The 19,135-nt window shown below is 40.0% G+C and overlaps 1 protein-coding gene across 1 annotated transcript in view; it reads left to right on the forward strand.

Annotated features, from left to right (window-relative positions):
* The window catches only part of DNAH14 (dynein axonemal heavy chain 14), a 746,387-nt gene that overhangs the window by 395,038 nt on the left and 332,214 nt on the right, over nt 1-19,135 (forward strand). The window lies entirely within an intron of this gene.

Consider the following 19,135-nt stretch of genomic DNA (forward strand, 5'->3'; position numbering starts at 1 on the left):
GGCGGGATAGGGGTCAATATATTTATTTAGTTGCGGTGGGGTCCGGGAGTGGCAGAATAGGGGTTAATAACATTATGTAGGTGGCGGTGATGTCGGGGTGGCAGATTAGGGGTGTTTAGACTCTGGATTTATGTTAGGGTGTTAGGTGTAAACGTAACTTGTTTTCAACCATAGAAATCAATGGGATATCTGGCAGCATCAAACATAAGCTTTCGCTGCTTTCAGACTCCCATTGATTCCTATGGCATCCGCAGCCTCTAGGGTGGCGGATTGAAAACCAGGTACGCTGGGCCGGAATAGTGGCGAGCGTACCTGTTAGAAGTTTGATAAATGGCAAAAGGTGTCAGATAGTGCCTAATTTGTATTCGGAACATCTGTAATGACGTAACCATCGATCTGTGTCGGATTGAGACCGGTGGATCGTATGTTACGTCACAAATTTCAACTTTTGCCGGTCTGTAGGCTTTGATAAATGGGTCGAATCAGGCTCACCACAATTACGCTGCGGAATTCCAGCATATTTGTGGTTGACGGCTTGATAAATATTCTTCAAACTCTCCACCAAATTTAAAATGTATCTAAGAGTGTCCAACTTTCTAAGAATGGCCATTTCCCAGCAACTTGAGACGTAAATAAATAAATTTTAGATAATATATCCTCAGATATTTAGTGAGGAGTAAACCTTTTACACATAATACGGGACACAATGAAACATCAGACAGACAAACAAAAATTTCATGTTAGAATTTGCTTAATAATTTGTGCTGTTTGTGGCAACATATTATATAACATATATTGTACATACAGTTTACCCATATTCTCATCAAAATCTAAACAACATTCCTGGATCCAGCAATCTCTAAACCTTTTCATAAACTCTCAGATGGATTCATTTTGTGTTTGTTTTCATGTTGTGGCCCTTGTAATGTCCTTCCTGTCTCCACATTTTTCTGTAAAATACTTAGTGACGTTTTCCCACATTTTGTCTACATGTTCTGGGTTTTCCCATGCATATTCCCCATTATATTTTGTCTTGTCATGTTCTGGGTGTAATTCTGGTGCTATTGCTACAGGATTTATGTCAGCATACTTAGTTATAAGGCATAATAGGATTCTGTAATCAGGGCCGCCTAAATGCATGTCTTGGGTTATTCTTTTTAAGTAAGCTAAGTCACCTGCATGACGTTTAAAGGGATCAGGACATTTTTTCTGCCCACTGTGCCAGCAACGATGTCTCCGGGGGTCTTATAATGACAGAATTTCCTACAGTCACAAAAAGATAAGCTGCTTCTGTACTTTCTTTAATCTTTATTGTTTCCTCACTTGCTGCGCTAGTTTCCTGATTAGGCTTACAAACACTTTTCTTATCTTTGCTAATTGGCTTTCTTCCTTTACTAGACTTTATTTCCACTGCGACACTAACTTCCTCTACGCCACTATTCTCATGTGTATTACATTCTTCTTCACTTTCAATATTCTCTGTATATATCACAGAACCTCTTGTCTTTTTAACCTCTTCATGTCTCCTTTCTTTTACCTTCCTTATTCGGTCCTTTATATTTTTAACGTCTTCCTCATCACTATCATTCTCTCTTTCTGACTTAACCTTTTGGTGTCTTGTTTTACTTTTAGATATGGAGGCCTATTTATCAAGCCGTCAACTGCAAATACGCTGGAATTCTGCAGCGTAATTGTAGAGAGCTTGATTCGCCTTGGTTATCAAAGCCTACAGACCGGCAAAAGTAGAAATTTGTGACGTAACATACGATCCGCCGGTCTCAGTCCGACACAGATCGATGCTTACGTCACTACAGATGTTCCGAATGCAAATTCGGCACTATCTGACTACTTTTGCTAATTAACAAATATCTAACAGGTACGCTCGCCACTATTCTGGAGGCGGCGGATGCCATAGGAATCAATGGGAGTCTAAAGGCAGCAAAAACTTATGTTTGCTGCTGCCCGATATCCCATTGACTCCTATGGGAGAATAAAAGTTATGTTTACACCTAACACCCTAACATGTACCCCGAGTCGAAACACCCCATAATCTGCCGCCCCTACACCGCCACCACCTACATTATATTTATTAACCCCTAATCTTCCGCCCCGCCACCGCCGCCACCTACATTATACTTATTAACCCCTATTCTACCGTCCCGACACTGCCACCACCTAAATAAAAGTTATTAACCCCTATCCCGCCACTCCCGGACCCCACCACAACTAAATAAATGTATTAACCCCTAAACCCCTGTTCCTCCCACATCACTAGCACTTACTAAACCTATTAACTCCTAAACCGCCAGCCCCCCACATCGCTATAAACTAAACTATTAACCCCTAAACCTAACAACCCGCTAACTTTATATGAAGTATTAACTCATCCCTATCTTATAATAAATTTAAACTTACCTTTAAATTACATTAAACTATTAATTAACCTACCCTAACTGTTATACTAAAATTACATTAAACTATATTAAACTAATAATTAAACTACCCTAACTGTTATACTAAAATTATATTAAACTATATTAAACTAATAATTAACCTACCCTAACTGTTATAGTAAAATTACATTAAACTATATTAAACTAATAATTTACCTACCCTAACTATTAGACTAAATTACATTAAACTATATTAAATTAATAATTAATCTACCCTAATTTTTATACTAAAATTACATTAAACTACAAATAAAATTAACTATATTATATATTTAAACACCTAACCCTACTCAAATAATTTAAATCTACACTAAAAAATTACTAAGTTACAAAAAACTAACAACTAAGTTACAAAAAATAACAAACACTAAGTTACACAAAAAAATAAACACTAAGGCCTAGATTTGGAGTTTGGCGTTAGCCGTGAAAACCAGCGTTAGAGGCTCCTAACGCTGGTTTTAGGCTACCGCCGGTATTTGGAGTCAGTGATTAAAGGGTCTAACGCTCACTTTTCAGCCGCGACTTTTCCATACCGCAGATCCCCTTACGTCAATTGCGTATCCTATCTTTTCAATGGGATCTTTCTAACGCTGGTATTTAGAGTGGTTTCTGAAGTGAGCGTTAGAGCTCTAACGACAAAACTCCAGCCGCCGGAAAATAGCAGGAGTTAAGAGCTTTCTGGGCTAACGCCGGTTCATAAAGCTCTTAACTACTGTGCTCTAAAGTACACTAACACCCATAAACTACCTATGTACCCCTAAACCGAGGTCCCCCCACATCGCCGCCACTCGATTTAAATTTTTTAACCCCTAATCTGCCGACCGCCACCTACGTTATACTTATGTACCCCTAATCTGCTGCCCCTAACACTGCTGACCCCTGTATTATATTTATTAACCCCTAACCTGCCCCCCACAACGTCGCCGACACCTGCCTACACTTATTAACCCCTAATCTGCCGAGCGGACCTGAGCGCTACTATAATAAATGTATTAGCCCCTAATCCGCCTCACTAACCCTATCATAAATAGTATTAACCCCTAATCTGCCCTCCCTAACATCGTCGACACCTAACTTCAATTATTAACCCCTAATCTGACGACCGGAGCTCACCGCTACTATAATAAATGGATTAACCCCTAAAGCTAAGTCTAACCCTAACACTAACACCCCCCTAAATTAAATATAATTTAAATCTAACGAAATAAATTAACTCTCATTAAATAAATTATTCCTATTTAAAGCTAAATACTTACCTGTAAAATACATCCTAATATAGCTACAATATAAATTATAATTATATTATAGCTATTTTAGGATTTATATTTATTTTACAGGCAACTTGGTAATTATTTTAACCAGGTACAATAGCTATTTAATAGTTACCTAGTTAAAATAATAACAAATTTACCTGTAAAATAAATCCTAACCTAAGATATAATTAAACCTAACACTACCCTATCAATAAATTAATTAAATAAACTACCTACAATTACCTACAATTAACCTAACACTACACTATCAATAAATTAATTAAACACAATTCCTACAAATAAATACAATTAAATAAACTAGCTAAAGTACAAAAAAGAAAAAAGAACTAAGTTACAAAAAATAAAAAAATATTTACAAACATAAGAAAAATATTACAACAATTTTAAACTAATTACACCTACTCTAAGCCCCCTAATAAAATAACAAAGCCCCCCAAAATAAAAAATTCCCTACCCTATTCTAAATTAAAAAAGGTAAAAGCTCTTTTACCTTACCAGCCCTGAACAGGGCCCTTTGCGGGGCATGCCCCAAGAATTTCAGCTCTTTTGCCTGTAAATAAAAACATACAATACCCCCCCCCAACATTACAACCCACCACCCACATACCCCTAATCTAACCCAAACCCCCCTTAAATAAACCTAACACTAAGCCCCTGAAGATCTTCCTACCTTGTCTTCACCATCCAGGTTCACCGATCCGTCCTGAAGAGCTCCTCCGATGTCCTGATCCAAGCCCAAGCGGGGGGCTGAAGAGGTCCATGATCCGGTCAAAGTCTTCATCCAAGCGGGGCAGAAGAGGATCTTCCATCCGATTGAAGTCTTCATCCAGGCGGCATCTTCTATGGTCTTCTATCCGGAGCGAAGCGGCAGGATCCTGAAGACCTCCAGCGCGGAACATCCATCCGGCCCGACGACTGAACGACGAATGACTGTTCCTTTAAGGGACGTCATCCAAGATGGCGTCCCTCGAATTCCGATTGGCTGATAGGATTCTATCAGCCAATCGGAATTAAGGTAGGAATTTTCTGATTGGCTGATGGAATCAGCCAATCAGAATCAAGTTCAATCCGATTGGCTGATCCAATCAGCCTATCAGATTGAGCTCGCATTCTATTGGCTGATCGGAACAGCCAATAGAATGCGAGCTCAATCTTGGATGACGTCCCTTAAAGGAACAGTCATTCGTCGTTCAGTCGTCGGGCCGGATGGATGTTCCGCGCTGGAGGTCTTCAGGATCCTGCCGCTTCGCTCCGGATAGAAGACCATAGAAGATGCCGCCTGGATGAAGACTTCAATCGGATGGAAGATCCTCTTCTGCCCCGCTTGGATGAAGACTTTGACCGGATCATGGACCTCTTCAGCCCCCCGCTTGGGCTTGGATCAGGACATCGGAGGAGCTCTTCAGGACGGATCGGTGAACCTGGATGGTGAAGACAAGGTAGGAAGATCTTCAGGGGCTTAGTGTTAGGTTTATTTAAGGGGGGTTTGGGTTAGATTAGGGGTATGTGGGTGGTGGGTTGCAATGTTGGGGGGGGTATTGTATGTTTTTTTTTACAGGCAAAAGAGCTGAAATTCTTGGGGCATGCCCCGCAAAGGGCCCTGTTCAGGGCTGGTAAGGTAAAAGAGCTTTTACCTTTTTTAATTTAGAATAGGGTAGGGAATTTTTTATTTTGGTGGGCTTTGTTATTTTATTAGGGGGCTTAGAGTAGGTGTAATTAGTTTAAAATTGTTGTAATATTTTTCTTATGTTTGTAAATATTTTTTTATTTTTTGTAACTTAGTTCTTTTTTATTTTTTGTACTTTAGCTAGTTTATTTAATTGTATTTATTTGTAGGAATTGTGTTTAATTAATTTATTGATAGTGTAGTGTTAGGTTAATTGTAGGTAGTTTATTTAATTAATTTATTGATAGGGTAGTGTTAGGTTTAATTATATCTTAGGTTAGGATTTATTTTACAGGTAAATTTGTTATTATTTTAACTAGGTAACTATTTAATAGCTATTGTACATGGTTAAAATAAATACAAAGTTACCTGTAAAATAAATATTAATCCTAAAATATCTACAATATAATTATTATTTATATTGTAGCTATATTAGGATGTATTTTACAGGTAAGTATTTAGCTTTAAATAGGAATAATTTATTTAATAAGAGTTAATTTATTTAGTTAGATTTAAATTATATTTAACTTAGGGGGGTGTTAGTGTTAGGGTTAGACTTAGCTTTAGGGGTTAATCCATTTATTATAGTAGCGGTGAGCTCCGGTCGTCAGATTAGGGGTTAATAATTGAAGTTAGGTGTCGGCGATGTTAGGGAGGGCAGATTAGGGGTTAATACTATTTATGATAGGGTTAGTGAGGCGGATTAGGGGTTAATAACTTTATTATAGTAGCGCTCAGGTCCGCTCGGCAGATTAGGGGTTAATAAGTGTAGGCAGGTGTCGGCGACGTTGTGGGGGGCAGATTAGGGGTTAATAAATATAATATAGGGGTCGGCGATGTTAGGGCAGCAGATTAGGGGTACATAGGGATAACGTAGGTTGCGGCGGTTTACGGAGCGGCAGATTAGGGGTTAAAAATAATATGCAGGGGTCAGCGATAGTGGGGGCGGAAGATTAGGGGTTAATAAGTGTAAGGTTAGGGGTGTTTAGACTCGGGGTACATGTTAGAGTGTTAGGTGCAGACGTAGGAAGTGTTTCCCCATAGGAAACAATGGGGCTGCGTTAGGAGCTGAACGCTGCTTTTTTGCAGGTGTTAGGTTTTTTTTCAGCTCAAACAGCCCCATTGTTTCCTATGGGAGAATCGTGCACGAGCACGTTTTTGAGGTTGGCTGCGTCCGTAAGCAACTCTGGTATTGAGAGTTGCATTTGCGGTAAAAATGCTCTACGCTCCTTTTTTGGAGCCTAACGCAGCATTTGTTTGAACTCTCGATACCAGAGTTAAATTTATGGTGCGGCCAGAAAAAAGCCCGCGGAGCGTTAACAGCCCTTCTACCGCCAAACTCCAAATCTAGGCCTAAGTTACAAAAAATATAAAAGAAATTATCAAAGATTTAAACTAATTACACCTAATCTAAGGGCCCTATAAAAATAAAAAGCCCCCCCAAAATTAAAAAAACCTAGCCTACAATAAACTACAAATAGCCCTTAAAAGGGCCTATTGCATGGCATTGCCCCAAAGAAATCGGCTCTTTTACCTGTAAAAAAAAAAATACAAACACCCCCCCACACACAGTAAAACCCACCACCCACACAACCAACCCCCCAAATAAGAACCTAACTAAAAAAACCTAAGCTCCCCATTGCCCTAAAAAGGGCATTTGTATGGGCATTTCCCATAAAGTGGCATTTAGCTCTATTGCAGCCCAAACCCTAATCTAAAACTAAAACCCACCCAATAAACAAAAACAATGCAAAACAAGTTTTTACTTACCCCTTAACAAGCCACCACTTCTGACACCAATTGATGAGGACCCAGGACTATTTAAACACCTGCAGCTTTCCATGTCTCCCTTCTCCTCTTGACTCTGATATAGCACTGCAAATACATTAACATGCGATTGGAGAACTGTCTTACAGAACACACATGGAGATATGGTTTGCAGAACAGCTCTGATTTATTACGTCAAGACTGCCAGTTTATATACACTTCAGACAAAAATTGAAACCAATAATCATTAACTAATTTCTAAGATACGGAAGTACAGATGTGTCCTGTAAGTTGTATTTCATCCTTGTCTGATATTCTTACGTCAGTAGGTAAATTTATGACTGACATGACAAAGGAACAATGCAAAATCTCAAAATACATTAATTAGATGTATAGCTACATTTGACCTAAATAAATTGCTTATATGATCAGTATTTCTGCATGTAGCTCAAAAGTACATATGTAGTATTTGCAGAATTGACAAGAACTGTAAAAAAAGTTATAGTATTTCTAGCTACATTTAGATACAATGAAGGTACCGCCTGAGGGGTTCAAGGAAAGTGCCCCGCCGGTCCTCTGGCATCCACCACAAGTGAACCTTGCGTCTCTTGAACCCCACACAGGCGGAGGCAAAAATGATAGTGAAGATGTGTGAATTACAGTGCATTGTATATATATATATATATATATATATATATATATATATATATATATGTTTGTTGCAGTGACTCGATGTATTCTGAGAAGATTTATCATTTTACATTGGGCTTTACCTACAGCCGCTTGGGTAATGTCAGGTGTACCCGGTAATGCTAGGATTTATCTTTTTATATATATATATATATATATATATATATATATATATATATATATATATATATATAGTCTTGTTCCAATAAGGGACTGCACTCGCTGGGTTTAGTTAAAAGAACCTTTAAGTCTGGTCTGGTCTGAGGAAGGGGTCTGCGAACCCCGAAACGTTACCGCAATAAAGACTTAAAGGTTCTTTGAACTAAACCCAGCGAGTGCAGTCCCTTATTGGAACAAGACTGTGTGTATTACTGACTTTGCACCCTGGTTGATGACTTTACAGCATTGTGAGTGCAGACACACACGGAGGATATATATATATATATATATATATATATATATATATATATACAGTTGTGCTCTTAAGTTTACATACCCTAGCAGAAGTTATGATTTCTTGGCCATTTTTTAGAGAATATGAATGATAACACAAAAACTTTTCTTTTACTCATGGTTAGTGTTTGGCTAAAGCCATTTAGTATCAATCAACTGTGTTTACTCTTTTTAAATCATAATGACAACAGAAACTGCCCAAATGACCCTGATCAAAAGTTTACATACCCCAGTTCTTAATACCGTGTATTGCCCCCTTTAACATCAATGACAGCTTGAAGTCTTGTGTGGTAATTGTGAATGAGGCTCTTTATCTTCTCAGATGGTAAAGCTGCCCATTCTTCCTGGCAAAAAGCCTCCAGTTCCTGTAAATTCCTGGGCTGTCTTGCATGAACTGCATGTTTGAGATCTCCCCAGAGTGGCTCAATGATATTGAGGTCTGGAGACTGAGATGGCCACTCCAGAACCATCACTTTATTCTGCTGTAGCCAATGACAGGTCAACTTGGCCTTGTGTTTAGGATTATTGTCATGTTGGAATGTCCAAGTACGTCCCATGCGCAGCTTCCGGGCTGATGGATGCAAATTTTCCTCCAGTATTTTTTGATAACATACTGCATTCATCTTACCATCAATTCTGACCAAATTTCCTGTGACTTTGTAGCTCACACATCCCCAAAACATCAGCGATCCACCTCCGTTTTTCACAGTAGGAATGGTGTACCTTTCATCATAGGCCTTGTTGACTCCTCTCCAAATGTAGCGTTTATGGTTGTGGCCAAAAAGCTCAATTTTGGTCTCATCACTCCAAATGACTTTGTGCCAGAAGGTTTGATGCTTGTGTCTGTCCTGTTTGACATACTGTAAGCGGGATACTTTGTGGCATTTGTGTAGTAATGGCTTTCTTCTGGTGACTCGGCCATGCAGCCCATCTTTCTTCAAGTGCCTCCTTATTGTGCATCTTGAAACAGCCACACCACATGTTTTCAGAGTCCTGAAGTTATTTGTGGGGTTTTCTTTGCATCCCGAACATTTTTTCTGGCAGCTGTGGCTGAAATTTTAGTTGCTCTACCTGACCGTGGATTGGTTTCAACAGAACCCCTCATGTTCCACTTCTTGATTAGAGTTTTAACACTGCTGATTGGCATTCTCAATTCATTGGATATCTTTTTATATCCCTTTCCTGTTTATACAGTTCAACTACCTTTTCCCGCAGATCCTTTGACAAATCTTTTGCATTCTCCATGACTCAGAATCCAGAAACGTCAATGTCTGGATCCGCACTCCAGGGTCATCCCCAGTATAACCAAAGATTGCAAATGTAGGTAATAGGTGCTAAAACCTTCACAGACCCCCTTTAGGGTCCAAAGTGGATATGGCATGAGCAAAAAGAGAAGGTAGCACACTTATGAAAAAGAAACACCTTTTATTGGAGCAACGTTTCAAGGCTTCCTGCCCCTTTCTCAAGCTTGAGAAAGGGGCAAGAAGCCTCGAAACGTTGCTCCAATAAAAGGTGTTTCCTTTTAATCAGTGTGCTACCTTCTCTTTTTGTTCATACCATATCAGAATCCAGAAACATCAGTGCAGCACTGGATGAAAGATGCAAGGGTCTGTCAGGAGTCCAGAAACTCATTGACCTTTTATATACACACACTAATTACAAGAAAACAGATTACAGGTGAGGATGGTTACCTTTAATAGCCATTCAAACCCCTTTGTGTCAACTTGTGTGCATGTTATCAGGCCAAAATCACCAGGGTATGTAAACTTTTGTTCAGGGACATTTGGGTAGTTTCTGTTGTCATTATGATTTAAAAAGAGTAAACACAATTGATTGATAATAAATGGCTTCAGCCAAACACTAACCATGAGTGAAAGAAAAGTTTTTGTGTTATTCATATTCTCTGAAAAATGGCCAAGAAATCATAAATTCTTCCAGGGTATGTAAACTTACGAGCACAACTGTATATACTGTATATATATATATATATATGTGTGTGTGTGTGTGTGTGTATATGTATGTACAATATATATATATATATATATATATATATATATATATATATATATATATATATATATATATATAGTAAAATGCATACATATAAAGTGATTATATACTTAATATACTTAATAATAGTAGCTAAAAAGCTCTGGTGGCAGTAATGTGGATAAATGCAGATAAGCAAACAGAATTACTTAAAAGACTGAAGGGACAGGATTTCCCTTCACAGTTCAAGGAGCACTGGCCTTATTAATTATAGAAGTGCAGGACTGGTGTTATCGTTAGTTCGAGAAGCAGGGTGCTAAAAAAAAGTACAGCAAGGTTCAGCCGGAGAGAAGCTTAAAGTACAGCTAGGGAAAAGTGGAAGAGAGGGGGAGGGAGGGAGGGAGGAGAGTTCTACTGCAGCTGAAATAGTTGTCCTAGTAAAGTGCCAGCATTACAATATCTGACATTGTCCACTTAATCTACAACAAACACTGGCTTAAAAGACTATGTTAACCCTTTTTCCCCATTGAGAAAGAAGAAACTGTAGAGGAGCACAGATAAATTCAGTGTTATATGCCCTGTCATGCAGCTATTGAGTTACCGGTGAAAGGGCTGCTCCCGCTTTCTCCCTGCCTAGAAATAAAACTTGCATCCTCAACTCTGTATATAGCATGGTAAAGCCTGTGTGTGTGAGCTCTACCGCAGATAATAAACTTTACACCTTAGGGCAATATAACAAAACACTTCACCAGTATTCAAACCTGCACATACACATTTAAATTAATCAATTCCACGTGTGCAGCAAATAGCAGTGACAATATCCACAGCCTAGCTAAAATGTCAAAGTAAAATCTCTGATGAGAGGTGTGCATGACGCATTCAGTTGCCTGGCACATTCCCTGCCTATCCTGGAGGAGCACCATCCGGTACCTCAGCCTAGTCTGCACCAGACACTGTGCAGCCAGTTTTGTGGCAGATGGGCCCTGTCGCAGCTGCAACTCCTGCGACCTCCATTGCTGAATGATGGATCCAATCCCTCCTCAGCACTGCTAGTCATGTCTTGAGTCTTCCTGGTCGCTCTCTACTGCTCCACCTCTTCCTATCTCCAGTGACCACTCTGGTCACGTTCCTGGTGCTGTCAATCACTATTGTAAACCAGTAAAGTGACTGGCTGATTGGCTCCCCTCCCCAGGAGGAAACTATGGGAACTGCCTCAATTGGGGACTTAGTGAAATTCAACCATTCAGTGTGTGGCGCTGGCACTTGCAGCTCCTAGGTGCACACTCAGTCATGTTGCGGAATGGAGAGAGACAGACCTGCTCACTGCCTCTCTCCACAGATTAACATAGACAAAAAAATATTTTTTATTTCTTTCCTAAGATATGGTGAGTCCACGGCATCCTCAATTACTGTTGGGATATCACTCCTGGCCAGCAGGAGGAGGCAAAGAGCACCACAGCCAAGCTGTTAAGTATCACTCCTCTTCCCACAAACCCCAGTCATTCTCTTTGCCTTTTTAATGGAGGAGGTGAAGTTTTTGGTATCTGAAGAAAATTGAATTTTTCTACTTTAAGCAAAATTTGAACTAGTTTACTCTGATCTTTCCTTCTGAAGTCTGGGTCTAGCCATACTCCACGTCAGTCTCTTCAGTAGGGCAGTGGTGGCTTTAAAGCAGTTAGGAACTTGTAAGGTGGGCCTTGCTTCTTTTTCCTAACACTTTGCTGCCCTAGTATAATAAGACAGAGTAGGTTTACTTGGTTCTTTATTTTTTTCTACAGGCCTCTGTGAGGAGTGGCTTCCTCTCACGCTCCCATGTTATGTCAAATATTGACTCTTATTTTGTCTCTCAGGATGACACTGTTAGGCAATGCTACAGTTTCTCCTTAAATGTCCCTATCCTTATGGCGTCACATACCGTACCCTGCATTTTCCTCTCAGTCTCCTGGAGATTTTTTGCTCAGGTATATTCTGCGATCTCTGCTGCATTATTTGCCTTCCCTATGCTAATCGGAAATAGCAAGAGCAATATTAGAGATTCAGATAGTAAGGTGTCTGTACCTCCTATTGCTACACTCGTTGCCTTCTTCATAGGTCTAATGAGGAGGATACGTTAGTAGCCTCTGAGCGTGAAATCTCAAATTCGGTCAGTATAATTCCTTCATCTGATGCTGAAGTAGTATCCTTCAGATTTAAGCTTGAACACCTTTGTGTATGGTTAAATGAGGTTTTGGCTACTTAGGAGCGACTCAGATACGTATGTCGTTGTCAACCCTAAGAATCTAGTAAACTTTATAAGTACTAGGATTCCACTGTGGAAATTTTTCCTGTTCCAGACCGTGCTAGGAGATTTTTCACAGGAATGGGAGAAGTCAGGGTTTCCTTTTCCCCCCATCTCCTGTCTTTGGAAAGATGTGTTCTGTCGCTGTCTCCATTAAACATCATGGCGCATAGTTCCTAAGTAGTAGGGTATTTCTACTCTGGCTAAGAGACCTATGATTCCTAGAGAGGTTAGCTGTTCTTTTCAGGATCAATGGACTAAGCTGAAGGCTTACATGGATGTTTATTTTGCCACTGTGTCAAGTGCGGCATCTTATTGGGATGCCTTGTTTGATCCAATTTGGTAGATACTCCTTTGGAGGAGATCCAGAACAGAATTAAAGCTCTTCAGCTAGCCAATCTTCTATTTCTGATGCTACCAGACAAGTTTTTTAGCCGGGAGCCAAGATATCTGGTTCGCTGTGCTAGCCTGCAGGGCGTTGTGACTATATTCATGGTCGGTGGATTTTTCCCTTGAGTCCAAGCTTCTGGCACTTCTTTACAAGGGTAAGACCTAGTTTGGCCCTGATCTGACAGGAATATTTCTAATATACCGGTGGAAAAGGGTCTTTTCTATCACAAGAGAAGATGAATAAACCTAAAGAAGTTTGTCTCCAATCTGAGATTGGTCCAAGTGTGGGGCGGAATCTCTCTGGTTGTCTTTAAACATGGATACGAGATGTCCCAAATAGGCTGCCGGCATAGTATCTCAGGTTCCTCCTCTTAATTTTATCTGCAGGCCAGAAAACAGTGAGCCATTTTCAAGTGCGTTTGGGACTTCTCTTCCCTGTGAGTGATAGTTCCAGTTCCTGTAAGGGAATTTTTCGTCCTATGATAGATCTAAAGTGTCATCCAGTTTTTCTCAGGGTACCGTACTTCGAAATGGAAACCAGTGATTCCATTCTTCCTTTGGTCTATTAGGGTCAGTGCATGGTGACTATGGACCTGGAGTATGTGTATTTTCAAGTTCCTGGGTTCTTGCCATGGCTCCCAGTGGGGGCTATCTTGGCAGTGATCAGGTTTTGGGGTATTGCTGTGGTACCCTTCCTGGACGACACAATGGTTCAGGCGTAATCTTTTCAATAAGCAAACTCTCATACAGAGATCTTGTTGTCTTTTCTACGTTCCCATGGATGGAAAGTGAATCTGGAAAAAAAATTCCCTTGTTCCAGCTACAAGGGTAGTTTTCTTGGGGATTATAATAGATTCCCTATAGATGTCAATGTCTGGATCCACACTCCAGGGTCATCCCAAGTATAACCAAAGATTGCAAATATAGGTAATAGGTGCTAAAACCTTCACAGACCCCCTTTAGGGTCCAAAGCGGATATGGCATGAGCAAAAAGAGAAGGTAGCACACTGATGAAAAGGAAACACCTTTTATTGGAGCAACGTTTCAAGGCTTCCTGCCCCTTTCTCAAGCTTGAGAAAGGAGCAAGAAGCCTCGAAACGTTGCTCCAATTAAAGGTGTTTCCTTTTAATCAGTGTGCTACCTTCTCTTTTTGTTCATGCCATATCAGAATCCAGAAACATCAGTGCAGCACTGGATGAAAGATGCAAGGGTCTGTCAGGAGTCCAGAAACTCATTGACCTTTTATATACACACACTAAATACAAGCAAACAGATCACAGGTGAGGATGGTTACCTTTAATAGCCATTCAAACCCCTTTGTGTCAACTTGTGTGCATGTTATCAGGCCAAAATCACCAATGTATGTGAACTTTTTGGGTAGTTTCTGTTGTCATTATGATTTAAAAAGAGTAAACACAATTGATTGATAATAAATGGCTTCAGCCAAACACTAACCATGAGTGAAAGAAAAGTTTTTGTGTTATTCATATTCTCTGAAAAATGGCCAAGAAATAATAAATTCTGCCAGGATATGTAAACTTATGAGCACAACTGTATATACTGTATATACACTTTCGGTCTGAAGACGGACTATATTATGTCCAAAAACGTTAACTAAATAAAAGTGACTGTTTAAAGTTCCCTTGGAGTGCGCTTGTTCTACATGCCTATTTATCCTTTTTGCTGCACCCAGGGCATTGGATGTTTTTGTTGCTAGGAGTGCAACTTCTCTCTGTTTTATATATATATATATATATATATATATATATATATATATATATATATATATATATATATATATATATATATATATGTGTGTGTGTGTGTATGTATGTACAGTATATATATATATATATATATATATATATATATATATATATATATATATATATATATATATATATATATTAAAATGCATACATATAAAGTGATTATATACTTAATAATAGTTAGTAGCTAAAAAGCTCTGGTGGCAGTAATGTGGATAAATGCAGATAAGCAAACAGAATTACCTAAAAGACTGAAGGGACAGGATTTCCCTTCACAGTTCAGGGAGCACTGGCCTTATTAATTATAGAAGTGCAGGACTGGTGGTATCGTTAGTTCTAGAAGAAGGTTTTAAGAAAAGTACAGCAAGGTTCAGCTGGAGAGAAGCTTAAAGTACAGCTAGGGAAAAGTGGAAGAGAGGGGGAGGGAGGGAGGGAGGAGAGTTCTACTGCAGCTGAAATAGTTGTCCTAGTAAAGTGCCAGCATTACAATATCTGACATTGTCCACTTAATCTACAACAAACACTGGCTTAAAAGACTATGTTAACCCTTTTTTCCCCTTTGAGAAAGAAAAAAACTGTAGAGGAGCACAGATAAATTCAGTGTTATATGCCCTGTCATGCAGCTATTGAGTTACCGGTGAAAGGGCTGCTCCCGCTTTCTCCCTGCCTAGAAATAAAACTTGCATCCTCAACTCTGTATATAGCATGGTAAAGCCTGTGCGTGTGAGCTCTACCACAGATAATAAACTTTACACCTTAGGGCAATATAACAAAACACTTCACCAGTATTCAAACCTGCACATACACATTTAAATTAATCAATTCCACGTGTGCAGCAAATAGCAGTGACGATATCCACAGCCTAGCTAAAATGTCAAAGTAAAATCTCTGATGAGAGGTGTGCATGACGCATTCAGCTGCCTGGCACATTCCCTGCCTATCCTGGAGGAGCACTTACCATCATGTACCTCAGCCTAGTCTGCACCAGGCACTGTGCAGCCCAGTTTTGTGGCAGATGGGCCCTGTCGCAGCTGCAACTCCTGCGACCTCCATTGCTGAATGATGGATCCAATCCCTCCTCAGCACTGCTAGTCATGTCTTGAGTCTTCCTGGTCGCTCTCTACTGCTCCACCTCTTCCTATCTCCAGTGACCACTCTGGTCACGTTCCTGTTGCTGTCAATCACTATTGTAAACCAGTAATAATTCTGACGGAGGTCAGAAAAGCCAAGATTTTTTCCTCCTCTCTCTCCAGTCTACTGTTAGGCCATCAGTGGTTCAATTTATGGAGGTAATAGGTATGATGGTTGCTTCTATGGACATCATTCCCTTTGTGCATGTTCATTCAATGGAACAGGGACCATGTGGATCTGTCTCAGAGGATACATCTAGATCGGTCGACAAGAGACTCCCTCCCATGGTGGTTTTCTCAGGAACATCTGTCTCAGGGCACATGCTTTCAGAGACCTTCCTGGGTGATTGTAACCACGGACGTCAGCCTGCTGAGCTGGGGAGCAGTCTGGGACTCGTTAAAGGAGCAGGGACTCTGGACTCGGGATGAGTCTGCTCTCCTCTTAAACATCTTAGAGTTGAGAGTGATTTACAATTTGCTAATGGCTTGGCCTCAGTTGTCCTTAGCCCGGTTTATCAGGTTCCTGTCAGACAATATCACCTCAGTGGTTTACATCAACCACCATGGAGGAACTCGGAGTTCTTTAGCCATGAAAGAGGTGGCTCGGATTATTCAGTTGGCAGAAGCTCTCAATTGCTGTCTATCTGCCATCCACATTCCAGGAATGGACAACTGGGAAGCGGATTTTCTCAGCAGACAGACTTTTCATCCCGGGGAGTGGGAGCTCCATCCGGAGGTGTTCTCCAGCTTAACCTTCAGATCGGGGGTGCTGGAACTGGATCTGATAGATCTGCGTGTCCTCGCAGGATCTGGTATGCAGACCTAGTGGACATGTCGTCTCTCCCACCTCGGAGACTACCTCTGAAGAAGGACCTTCTACTTCAGGGTCCCTTCCTCCATCCAGATCTTGTTTCTCTGAAGCTGACTGCTTGGAGATTAAATGCTTAGTTCTGTCTAAGCGTGGTTTTTCTGAGTCGGTCATTGAGACCATGATTCAGGCTCACAAGCCTGTTTCTAGAAATATTTACCATAAGTTATGGTGTAAATATCTTTATTGGTGTGAATCCAAGGGCTACTCTTGGAGTAGGGTCAGGATTCCTGAGATTTTGGCCTTTCTCCAGGAAGGTCTGGCGAAAGGTTTATCGGTCAGTACTCTGAAGGGTCAGATTCCTGCTTTATCTTTTTTGCTACATAAGCGTCTGGCAGATGTGTCAGAATCTTTTTTTCAGGCCTTGGTCAGAATCGGGGCTGTGTTTAAGTCTGTTGCTCCTCCTCGAAGCCTTAACCTTGTTATTAAAGTTTGCAACAGGCTCCGTTTGAGCCATTGCATTCCATAGATGTTAAGTTGTTATCTTCGAAGGTTTTTGTTTCTCTTTGCTATCTCTTCTGCTTGGAGAGTCTCGAAACTCTCAGCCTTGCAGTGTGATTTGCCTTTCCTTATCCTTCTTGCTGATAAGGTGGTTCTTCATTCTAAGTTTGGTTTCCTTCCTAAAGTTGTTTTGGATATAAACTTTACTCAGGAAATTATGGTTCCTTCTCTATGTCCTAATTCTTCTTCTCATAAGGAACATTTGTTGCACAACGTGGATGTTGTGTGTGCTCTAAATTCTACCTATAATCATCTAAGGATTTTTGCCAGTCTTCTGCCCTATTTGTTTGTGTCTCTGGGAAGCGTAAAGGTCAGAAAGCTACTGCTACTTCTCTTTCTCTATGGTTGAGAAGTATAATTGGAGATAATTACAGCTTATTCTACTAGGGCTGTCTCTTTTTCTTGGGCTTTCAAAAATGAAGCTTCTGTGGAACAGATTTGCAAGGCTGCAACTTGATCTTCTCTGCATACTTTTTTAAATTTTACAAGTTTTATACTTTTGCCTCAGCTGAGGCTTCTTTTGGGAGACAGGTTCTTCAAGCGGTGGTGCCTTCTGTTTAGGTCTACCTGTCTTGTCCCTCCTTAGTCCTCTGTGTCCTCTAGCTTGGGTATTGGTTCCCAACCATAATTGAGGACACCGTGGACTCACCATATCTTAGGAAAGAAAACAAAAGGTACTTTTGCCTCAGCTGAGGTTTCTTTTGGGAGAAAGGTTCTTCAAGCGGTGGTGCCTTCTGTTTAGGTCTACCTGTCTTGTCCCTCCTTAGTCCTCTGTGTCCTCTAGCTTGGGTATTGGTTCCCAACAGTAATTGAGGACACCGTGGATTCACCATATCTTAGGAATGAAAACAAAATGTATGCTTACCTGATGATAAAAAAAAATTCCGGATATGGCCCCGCCCTTTATTTTAAGACTTTTTTTTTTACTGAACCTCAGGCATCTCTACACCTTGTGTTACTCCTTTTTCTCCATTTCCCTTCGGTCAAATGACTGGGGTGCTCTTTGCCTCCTCCTGCTGGCCAGGTGTGATATCCCAATACTAATTGAGGACGCCGTAGACTTACCATATCCAGAAATAAATACATTTATCAGGTAAGCATAAATTTGTTTTTCAATGATTGATTTCCCCCCCATGATGACAGACGAGGCACTGCCTCACCTGCCTCCCCTAGTCCCGTCAGTAAAAAGAAACCCCTAAACAAATATAGAAACAAATTGTAGCATGTTTATATTGCTATATAACATTCTCTGTGTGAAGAAGAGACTTCTACATTACATTATAATGTCTAAAAATAAAATCCCAAAAATGTTGTGTGATTTCTCTCCATGCCAGCGAGTGTTTAATCATCTGGCTTTAGATTTGAAGAAGTGACACATACATTGCAACATAAGGTCTTAAAATAAATCCTAAAGATTTTGTGTGATTTCTCTCCAGCCCTTCTATGATCTAAAGCTCTTAGGTTCTATGATCTAAAGCTCTCTGCTCAGGTGAGGTGATCTAAAATGATCTGTCTGTGCTATGAAGTCCATGACGGGATGATCTAAAGGCACGTTTTACACTTTCAGTTGTATATCTCACTAAGGGACATAACTTATAGGATAGTGCTCAATAAAATAAGCATTTCACAAAAATTTTAATATGATGTATAAAAACTTGTATAAACAGTAACCTACAAAGATGCTTCACATCAGAATTTGCTAAATCTCTTCATACAAAAGCATAGAATTAATTAAATGTAAAGAGTGCAGAAGTTTAAAAATAATTTCAGTACAAGGGTTGGAATTGTCTCTGTGAGGAAAACCTTAAAGGGACATGAAACCCATTTTTTTTCTCTCTCATGATTTAGATAGAGAATTTTAAACAACTTTCCAATTTACTTCTATTATTTATTTTGATTCCTTCTTT

The sequence above is a fragment of the Bombina bombina genome, chromosome 4 (genome assembly GCF_027579735.1).
Source record: "Bombina bombina isolate aBomBom1 chromosome 4, aBomBom1.pri, whole genome shotgun sequence".
NCBI classification, from domain to species: domain Eukaryota; kingdom Metazoa; phylum Chordata; class Amphibia; order Anura; family Bombinatoridae; genus Bombina; species Bombina bombina.